The following is a 9,531-nucleotide window of genomic DNA, read 5'->3' as shown; positions in this document are numbered from 1 at the left end:
TGTGGTTTTTAGCAGTAGCCTGATTAATGTTGACAGCCTGTCGCTACGACCTGAAACTGAAGGTGACCAACAGGAAATATGAAATGCTGATTAAAGCAGTGTTAATTTTGACAGCTATGTAGATTTAGTCTCCATCTTGTGATGAAAGTGTTTATTAGTTCTAGTCACAGTTTTATTCTTAATAGTTTTAGTCTACAAACATTATTGGTCAAGTTTCAGTCATTATGTTTTCTATAAATTTTTAATCTTCAAACTGATCTAGTGAGGCTCACGTCACCTCACGTTTGTTCGGACTGATGTGAAAGCTGTCAATCAAACCCTGGTGTGGACCAAACAACCGAACCAACCGGTCTCAGTCTGCTTCCAAACGGACTCTGGTGCGGTTTGTTTGTGGTGTGAATGAAAACAAACCAACCACAGGACTTTATGATGCAGATATGTGATTTTCAATAGTAATACCAATAATAATCCATCTGCTGATGATAAAATCTGTCTGTGATAAAGGTCACGTGTATCCCGTAACCTGTTTATGCTAATGCATATGTGTAAAATGTACCTCTGAAGAAGTTTTGCAAAATACTTCTGATTGTACACTGTATTCGGTTTTCAATGTCTGATAGTCCACCACTAACATTTTCGTCACGTCTCGTCTCATCAACAAAAATGAAACAAAGATTTCGTCTTAGTTTTTATCACCAGGATCTATTTTTAGCTCGTCACCATCTCGTCTTTGTCATGGATAAAAGGTTGGTGACAAAAAAATTTCGTCATATTATTCGTCAACACTGGATTAAAGACCCTGAAAACTTATTTTCTCTGCATCTTATGATCCAATCCAACTTTATTTGTTAAGCACTTTAAAACAACCACAGTGAACCAAAGTGCTGTACAGAATAAATAAAAGACATAATAAATAATGAGGCAGAAAAAGTGCATATGAAATACAAATAAAATAAAAATAGAATAAATTAAAAGGCATAAAAAATAACAGCCATACAATAAATGACTGAAAACACCCCATAATGCCAAGACAAAACTGTTCTTATTTCACATGAAGACGCCATATTTACATGCACTAATTGGGATTTAGCAACAACTGAATTAATCTAAAATCATTTTGTGAGTTGTTTGGTCACAGCTGATGAAATCTGATGAAGCCACAGTCTGAATATTTTGTACGTTGATCTTTGCTGATAGAAAATAGGAGACTTGTAGAAAGATAGAAAGATTTGTACGCTGAATGTTTTGCCAAACAGGAAGTGGAATGAAAATGAAACCGTCTGAACCAAACACTTCTTTACAGAAAACTAAACCTGCTGCCAGCGTCACACGTCAGTGACAGACGCTTTGAGCCACTGCTGATTTGCTTTTCCCATAATTTTCTTTTAGAGCAGTTTTGGAGCAAATGATTGATGTGAAGTGTCGCTGGTGGAAGTCGCAGTGGCCAAGCTTTTTCATTTTGTCATTTTTCTGCCACACAGCAGTATCACAGTATCACAGCATGGCTACAAGAGATGCAAGCGTGACAGGAAGTACCAGTGGTGGGTAGAATAAACACAATTAACTCAAGTGAAAGTGTTGTTACCATGCTGTGTTTATTAGTTGATGAAAACTTTTCATCGACATTTTTTCCATGTCAGAAACGAGACAATGACGAGCTAAAAACAGGTCTTGATAATGAAAACTAAAACAAAATCTTTGTTTCATTTTTGTTGACAAGACGTGACGAAAATGTTTGTGGTGGACTGTCAGACATTGAAAACCAAATACAGTGGGTAAACGTCAGTAAATAGTCTGCACCAGGATGTTTCAGTAGCCAGCAGACACACTCACACCAGAGCTGCTCCGTATTTTATTGTAAATGTGTTCGACAAAGAATCAGAAGTATTTTGCAAAACTTCTTCAGAGGTACATTTTACACATATGCATTAGCATAAACAGGTTATGGGAAACACGTGACCTTTATCACAGACAGATTTTATCATCAGCAGATGGATTATTATTGGTATTACTATTGAAAATCACATATCTGCATCATAAAGTCCTGTGGTTGGTTTGTTTTCATTCACACCACAAACAAACCGCACCAGAGTCCGTTTGGAAGCAGACTGAGACCGGTTGGTTCGGTTGTTTGGTCCACACCAGGGTTTGATTGACAGCTTTCACATCAGTCCGAACAAACCGCACTAACTGCACAAACACACCTGAGTCCGTTTTAACAGAACCAAACAGGTGAGGTGTGAAAGCACCTTAACGTCCAGGCCGCTGTGGGTCAGCAGCGCTAACACTACAGTTACACAGCACGCCTCATTTTTCACACTGTCCCATTCGTGTCATCCACACATGTCACACCACCCTCCTGACCCCGTCAGCTCCCCCGGTCGGGGCCAGTGTTGATGTTATTTTACGTCCCCAGCAGCTGCAGCGTAGTTTCCTGAGCATCTTGGTGCTTTTGTCCACACTCCAACCTGCACAGCGAGAAACTTCCAGTCGCAGTGAAGATTTATGAAACTCTCGCTGTCGGGGGCGAGCGTCCTGTGAAGCAGCGAAGGGTTTGTTCTTTAAACAATAACATCCAGAGGCAGAGCATCAGCTACACTGGTCTGAGAGGAAGGAGCTCTGCAGCACCACGACACACTGCTTTATACTCACATTCACAAATACCTATGTTTTCCTGCTTCAACATTCTGAAAGATTTTGTATCTTGTAATGTTCTTAGTTTTTATACTGCTGGAAATAAAACTCTTCTATCTGCAGTAACCATCATCCGCTCAGAGGAAGACGTGCTCAAGATGGTCGCTTAAAACAGTTTCAGCAAAAGCAGCAATACTGTGACGTAAAATAACAAATTAAAGTGATGCAGTTAAAATTTGTCGAGTTTAATGTTGAGGTCAGATGAACAGTAAAGTCGTGGGCCGTTAAACCAAAGCAACGAGCTGAAAGACACTCAGATGCCTCCATAGACGTCAAAGTTGGTGATTAGTGTCTGTGGTTTTGTCACAATGAATGACGCCTTTCACATGACACATAATCATTTGATCCTGTGTTACTGTAAAGACACAGATTAGTGCAGCTCAAAGTAAAAGTAAAAATGTAGAAGCACCTGGTCAACTCATCCTCACTGTGACCTCGTCACATGTCCACGTTTGGTCATGGACTTTCCACGTCCGCATATGACGTCCAAGGTACCCTGGGTGTGTTGGTGTGGTCTGGGATGCCGTGTCTATCTTACGGGTCGTGAATGATGCTCTCTCAGGTGAAGGTCGGTGTTCGTTGGACCCATCCACCACCACTCCCGCCTGCCCCACTTGGACTTTCGCCGCCTTAGCTTCCGTCCTTGTCCTGCTGCGTTTCTCCCTGACGCTGCCGGGTGTTGTTAACCTGTAACGGCAACCGGCCGCATACCATGCTGACATTAATGGACGCCTTTTTTGATGGTTTCTGGCTTTGCAAGTCACCGCCCAAGTGCCAGATTTTGACGACTTCAGAGTGAGACCGGGCTCCACATTCACACCTACGGACAATTTAGAGTCTGTGGACTGTGGGAGGAAACCGGAGCGCCTGGAGGAAACCCACGCTGACACGGGGAGAACATGTAAACTCCACACAGAGGGGCTCCCACACCTCAGGGTTTGAACCAGGAACCCTCTTGCTGTGAGGCAACAACACAAACCACTGCACCACCATGCCACCCATTTTTCTCCTGAACAGTGTGTATTAAAGCCGCATGTGGGATCTGGTTCGTTAACAATGTGGCCAGTATTTGACCCATCCTGAATACTCCTCTGATGTGAACGGGTCTGAACAGATAAGACGTCTTTTAAGTCATGTTCTTGGCAAAGTTCTTGTAACGAGCGTCCTCAAAGGACCAGCTGTGATCACAGCGCACTGACCTGACAGAGCGGCACCCTGCGACCACACCTCCGACTACGAGGATGCGGGCAGCAGCGGCCCGAGCCCTGACACTCTTTGTAGTTTATTATCATCTGTTGATCATGGCGTTTGAATACAGACTTCACACTGAGCACGATACTTCCACCAACACTGAGAAGACTTTGTTAATCCCATTAATCTGTGTGTGCTTTCTCTACCTCCTCTTTCTCCTCTGCTGTCCAGCCTCCCACCCACCTTGGCCCGTGTTCACTCTCTCCTTCTCAAGTTTTGTCTCCCTCCGTGTTTCTCTCTCCCCCTCATATTCTGGACAGTTTAACACATGCCAGACCTCTTCTGAAATGTGTATGAGGGGAAAAGAGAGACAGTGATGAAAGACTGGTTTAAACATGTGCAAGAAACAGCTGTTGGCACATGTGCTTCTTGCATATATATTTTCTATTTGGGTTTTCAATATTACGGTTTCAGAGGAATGGCCTCAGTTTATTTAATTGTCAGCTGTGACCATTGTGGGGTTTGTTTTGGACCGCTTTGGAATTAATGTCTAGTCACGATTTGTTTGGGAACGCTAAAAGGAACAATTGTTTTATATTTTATCTGTGGAGACAGCGTCAGCTCCAAAAGAGTATGATAAATACTTCACATGACCCAGGACACTCTATTGAAGAATCAACCCGAGCTGTATTCAGCACCACTTTAGTCAAGTCTTCAAGTCGAAGGGGTCCAAGTCGAGTTCAAAGAGGCTTGAGACAGACGAGACGGAGACCAAAAAATCCCAATACTGTCCAAATATCCTTCACACTGCTATCAGTAGACAGAGAGAGAGAAAGCCAGCTGGACTCGGGCGAGGATGGCACAAGTCCAAGTTAAAACACAAGACCAAGACAGGTCCAAGTCAAAACATAGAGGAGTCTCAGAGAGGACCAGTGTGTCGGATTTAGGCGGACATAAGTTTCTTTAGTGTATAATCACCTGTGTTTATGTTACCTTTGACATTTATATCTATATAGGGAACAGGTCCTCGTCTACGGTGATCGCCATGTTGCACTGCCATGTCTCTTCACGCCATCTCTGACTCACCTGGAGTCTCATTTATAAACACTGCGTACGCACAAAACGATGCTTGAAAGAGGAGTACGCCACTTCCTACGCAAAAGTTGTAATCTATTAAAACAGACTTCATGGGAGAAACCTTGACCCATGCTTACCAACATTTTGCAGATGGTGAGGTGAAGCCTGATTGTAGAAATTGTCCAGTATCATTTGGCGCACGCCATTTTTGGCTTTTGTCCATACGTTCATTTTTAATATGGATCCTATGTGTCGTTTTATAAATGAGATCCCTGGTGTGATTGTTTTGGATATAAAGAGACCTGAGTCCTGCACCTGATCGGGCACCTGACAGGTAACCTGCAAAAAGCTGTGTAACAAGCATATGTATATATAAATGAATGGGCAGCAGGTGAGAACAAAAATTTATTTTTCATTTTTCAGAATAAAACGCAGTAAAAAGCTGTGCAGTATATGTGTAATATTCTAACATCTAAATCACTATTATCAAGCTGCAGTTGCTTTTATTTTGAAAGCCAGTGACACCAGTGTAACCTTTGACCCCGTGGTCACATTGGTCACCGACGTGGAGGACTCCAGCCATGACACTTTGCAGCCCGAGGATGAGGTGGCAGCCTACATGGAGTTGGGATCCTTTGGAGGTTTGATGGTGGTGGAAGGAGCATGCTAACATGTTTCCTAACCTGGCAGTGATTGAATGTTTTCACCATCCAGTCAAAGAGACGTCCAATTCAACAACGGAGAACCAGCTTCATGTGAGGGACTGGAGCCTGGGGGGGTTTGATCATGGTGCAGCTTTGACTCAGACATGATGATGGGTAACAGGTCGGTTCTGGTGCTGAGCTTTTATGGGCAGTGCGGGTTTTCAAAAATGGACGCATGCAGGACTTTGGAAGAGATCTTTGCAGACGATTCTGCTCACGCTCAGAATGTCTTAAATAATCACCACTGAAGGAATTCTCACTCTGAGAACTTTCAGCTGGTTGCAATGTGCAGTCTTCACCACTAGATGTCACTAAATCTCTCTAAACCTTACACACTGGACCTTTAACATTCAGACATGAATGAACACTCTCTAAAAGAAAGCAAATACGTCCCAAATTGTTTCCTTCAGCATTTCATGTCACCACCTGAGTAGAAAGTTTATGCTCTTATTGTCCTTAAAGGAAACAGATAGCCCACTGTATTAGCAGTACTCTGGATCTATATATCTCCACACAGACTTGGATTTCATGCAGGACTCCAGCCTGGTAGACTCCCCAAGATGCCCAAGTCGGGGTTCGTCTGTCAACAACCTCTTCACCAAAAGCCTTTGGTTTAGTCTCTCTGTCAGCCCATTCTGTCTGCGTGTTGCTGTTCCTCTTTTCTTCTGCTGCACTTTATTTCCTGAACGTTCTGCTGAGATCAGATCTATTCATTAGGTGCACCTTAACCATACGAGAAAGGGACAGGGGGAAACGGAGGAAATGTCCTCTTCCATGCAGTCTGGTTATTTGTGGTTGCGTGGAACGTTGACTGAAGCTCCGGAGCAGGAGATTTAATGAAGGACTGGTGCGGTGTCAGGAGCCAGCGGTTGGAAAAAGCCAGCAGGGCAATGACAGCATGTGGCACTTTGGCAGCCGAGGAGACTGGATCAGTAGTGGTAAAACGTCCTGATGGGTGGAAAACAAAACCCTGGAAAATTGCACAGTGACTGAGGAACACACTGAGCTGAGTGAAGGATGGTGGAGCAATTAGATCTCTGGAAGAGGGAAGACCCTGGAAATCCCCAGGAAAACAAAAACAGCAGAGACGAATCTAAAGGAAAATGTGTGTGACATAGTTGTCTGTGACTATTTCACAGTTCAGCACAATAACACTCATTTTATACTCAACCGCAACATGATCCTTCCTGAAGACAATAAAGTTCTGTTCTTTTTCATTTGTATAGTTTAAACACCACCAACCTTCATATCAACACCTCGATCCATCAGCTCCTGTCAGTCGACTGTGAGGGTCAGTAGATCAACCTGGTCACTGCAAACACTCACAACACACATCTGGAGCTTCTAAACAAACACTGAAGGACAATGAAGCTGTTTCCTTTAGAAAATCTACTGAAAGGTTTGTGTTTCATCGAGCACAGCTACACCTGCATGGCTATCAGCCTTTGATAATCAAGGTAAGACTGGGAGTTAAAGTTCACACAAACATACAAACTTGTGGGTAAATACTGAGGTGATGTGCCTTCTCATTACCCTTACCCGCCTCTCTTTTATCATAAGGCAGGATTTATGCTTCTGTGTTGGATCCACACAACATTGGGCCTAATGTTGCTCTCTTCTCTGAACCGCTGTCAAATAATCCAGAGCGCTGCTGCTCCCATTTTAGTTTCTTCACACTGTCTTCATCAGGTTCAGGACTCACTTTACGATACGTGTTCTCACGTACAGAGCCCGTCATGATCAGGCGCCGCCTCAGGGGCCAGTATCTGCTCTGTGTTTTACTTTATTTCTAAATACGCCACTGGTGAGTTTCAAAGCTTTAAGGGGCCACACATGTGCTGCGTCTTTAACGGTGTATTGTCCATGGGACAGATGTGACGCTCTGACAGCTCTGCACAAACATGATCAACTCCTCCTCCATATTTATCACAGATTGAGGCACAGATAGCTGTGATTGGTTGGTCCTCGTCACAACATGTGGTGCACGCTGCTGTGCTCAAAAAGTTGAACGCAATTTATCGCAACTGTTGCATCCTAAAATATAGACATTGGGGAGCGTGTGCCTCTCGCTCTGGTGTCGCTCTGGCGTCTGAGTGCGCCTGTTGTGCGTCCATATTAAATACGATGGATTACAGGGTGCACGCCCCCTGGTGGTTGCTAACAAGTGGCTAAATGAGACAACAGTACATCATCACATTGAGCACGGCTTTACAGCCTTGTTGCTGTGGCAACATTAAAGTCATGTGACCATGGTGTGGTTTGTTTATTGCCTAACATTAGCTTTTTACCTCGGTCGGGTCGCAGGACTTTTATTAACGGGTGCAGCTAATGACGGGGAACAGGTTGGTTCTGGTGCTGAGCTTTACCTGTAAGGGCGGGTGCAAGTTTTCAAAAAGGAACCCGTGCATACATATTGTCTCAAATCGATCGCAGGCCCCGGAATCACATCAAATCGAAATTGAGGCATAGCAGACATTGTAATATCAGCAAATATCACATCATAATGAAACGAGTGAGTTAGCTCTCTGATGCAGCAGCACTGACAACGAAGCCGTAGGGCCGAGGGGAAGTGTTGGGCTTGGTCCTCAGCGTCTGAGTGTTCCTGGTGTGAAGTCACTTTGTGTTTGTGCACCTTCATTTCTCGGTCCAGGCAGCCAAGTCGCTCATACCACAAGTCGAGGTGGATCTGAGCCCAGCAGCTAAAGCTCTAAATGGGTAAAACAGCTGTCAGTCACAGTCCCCTGCCAGTTTATTGGAGGGCTTGTGGTTTCCTGTTTCGTCATTCAGTCTCTTTCAGCCACGATCTGCAGAATCTGAACAACTTCCTGAGCACAATTCCTTGGCCCCTGATCCCACTTTCCACCGTCACGCCGTGGTATTAGACTTACAAAGGTTACCATCACATCATTACACACGTTTAGGCAGCGCTGAACAAATAACGATCTGAATTACTTCTGACTGCTCCCTCTCAGTTTCTATGGTGAATTATATTTGGATTCATTTTTCTCTCCCACAAAAAGACAATGTGATTCATGACCTGCCTCAAAAGATTTTAACATCCCTGATCTTCCAGTTATGATAATTATTTGAATAAACATGTAGCAGTTGTAGATTTTTCACAGATGGCTGTTTTTAATATTTCCCAGATGAAACGCCTGGAAACTTCCCAAAGTGTCTGTAAAATCTGTGAGAAATCCAGTACAGGAACATCCATGGTCAGAGCTTTTCCCAAAAGTGCCTGAGTCACTGAGGAAAAACTGAGACTCTGCTTCAAAACACTTGTTTCAATATCTCTCCTCTCAGCTTCAGCTCTCATGAATGATCACGTTCCTCACCCTCGCAGCTCAGATTCATCAGGTTTGTTAAAGCATTCACAGAAAGAATCCCGCCTCGGAGCGCAGCACTTATCAACACCTCCGCAGCGCTGTAAATCTCACTAAATCGTTGGGTTAGGAAAGCAAAGCAGGCCCTCCAGTCGAATGTGGAAAAGTCTTCAGCTGGCTGTGTTGATCTTGGCACGGCGGGCTGTAATGACAACATGACCCTTCCTGCTGAAGGAAAGCTGCTCCCTCAGGGGTCAAGGTATGAGGTTCATCCAAGATCAGGCGTGACGCTGGCCAGATGCATTCCACAACACCCGGCTTTTTATCCTCCTCTCAGCGAAAACACAAACCTGGATCATCATTCAGAGGGAAATATAAGAGCCCGACCGTCAGCAGGCTTCATCAAGGTTAATGCTGACAGCTAGTTTAGATTGATTTTAGTCCTGAGACGAAAATGTTTATTATAGTCACATTTTTATCCTTCACAGTTTTACTCGACGAAAATTCAAAACACTTTAGTCACGATGTTTTCTATATGTTTT

At 43.9% G+C, this 9,531-nt stretch overlaps 1 protein-coding gene across 1 annotated transcript in view; it reads right to left on the bottom strand.

Moving 5' to 3' along the window:
• The window catches only part of bag6l (BCL2 associated athanogene 6, like), a 77,523-nt gene that overhangs the window by 1,583 nt on the left and 66,409 nt on the right, over window positions 1–9,531 (bottom strand). The window lies entirely within an intron of this gene.

The sequence above is a fragment of the Epinephelus lanceolatus genome, chromosome 16 (assembly GCF_041903045.1).
Source record: "Epinephelus lanceolatus isolate andai-2023 chromosome 16, ASM4190304v1, whole genome shotgun sequence".
In the NCBI taxonomy this organism is placed as follows: Eukaryota; Metazoa; Chordata; class Actinopteri; order Perciformes; family Serranidae; genus Epinephelus; species Epinephelus lanceolatus.
This window is presented reverse-complemented; position numbering and strand designations above follow the sequence as displayed.